Source organism: Paramisgurnus dabryanus, chromosome 6 (assembly GCF_030506205.2).
Source record: "Paramisgurnus dabryanus chromosome 6, PD_genome_1.1, whole genome shotgun sequence".
Taxonomy (NCBI): Eukaryota; Metazoa; Chordata; class Actinopteri; order Cypriniformes; family Cobitidae; genus Paramisgurnus; species Paramisgurnus dabryanus.
The window spans coordinates 45,087,388-45,088,906 of record NC_133342.1 but is presented as its reverse complement, the minus strand read 5'-3'; positions in this window follow the sequence as shown (position 1 = coordinate 45,088,906).

Here is a 1,519-nt window from a genome sequence, read left to right as displayed (position 1 = left end):
TGCTAGGTTGACACATGGGGACCACGGTGACAGGCGATACTCTTCAAAATGAAAATGACATGTTGCAGTATTGTATTTCTATGTCCTCTGTATTTCAAAATATCTCCAAAGCAGGTTAAAGCAGCCCTACCCCGTCCAGTAGAAGAACCATTACACAACATCAAACCAGGGGATTACGTGGTGGTGTAACATCTGGCTGGACGTCCACTGGAGGTCTCTTCAGTCTGGGTCATTAACGGTTTCATGCTGTGACCCTAGAATGAGTTTTGTCACCAGGTCTGCTCGGACGCTTTCATCAGAAGATCCTAATCTCCTGATAACACACATTTCCAGACCTATCGACTCTCTCTCTGGCTGTTTTATTGTGCCAGTCTAAGCAAATTAACACCTCAAAGCAAACTTCAAACCGTGAGCAGAGACGAAGCAGCCATGACACAAAAATGTGTCTGTCTCACAGCTAAGACCCAAATAAATTGGTTTAAATTGTATATATTATATATCCTTGTATTGCATGTTTGTATCTGTAATGAACCACTTTCTTGTAACACTATAGGGATGCTTTGTTCATCTTAGCATGTCTCATAATTCACATTCATGAGATTACTATTTGATGTGTGTTTCAAACCATACCTTGTTTACACTCTTAATAACCCCCTTTTCCTTTCCTGATCAATGATGTGCATCATCTTACCATAACTGATATCAAACTTGTTAAATATTAATCAAAATTATTATTTAACAAAATCTTTAGCATAGTCCATCTATGCAAATGAGTCTGGTAAAACAAAGACAAAGTTTTCCTACTCTATCAACACCCTTTTGGATTGGTCATCTGAACTTCAAGGGGTTGGTCTAAACTCAGGTTAAGAGGCCTGCACCCCAATTCATCGAGGCTCACAGCGCACAGCTCACGCACAGCACGCCAAACGGCTGCTCAACAGTGAGGCCACGGCACCCAGCCGGGCTCGCTGTGAGACCTGTCCCTCTCTCGGATAGTTTTCACGGGCACCCTGACACTTGGACAAACTTTAACAAATTGGACAAATTAATCGCCACAGATTAACCAGACCGACGGATTAACCCAAAAAGGAACAACTCCTACGGACACCTCAGGACTCCGTCACGTGACCACAAACTCAGGAACTCTCTTCCTCGCATACGCGCCCATACAGCTGGACGTACACACGTGCCTCACAAAAGCCAAACGCAAGTATCGCTTGTTCATTCGCTGTAAAAAGTTATTGCCCCTTTTAATAAAGGTGATTCTTAGAGTTCTGATGGTTTGTGCAGAAGTTAAGTCTATAGTGATATTGCCCTTCCTTTACTCTCTCTCTCTCTCTTAATTTTCCATTCTTTCTCTTTCATATATGTTTCTTGTTTGTTGTTTGTATGTATAGTTAGTCTTGTGTGTTTTGTAGTGTAACGTAGTTTAATAAACCGGTTTTGCATTTCACAATTGAATTGTTTCTATGTTCAATGCTCATGAAATAAATGTCACTTAATCTGCCGTTAAGATCTT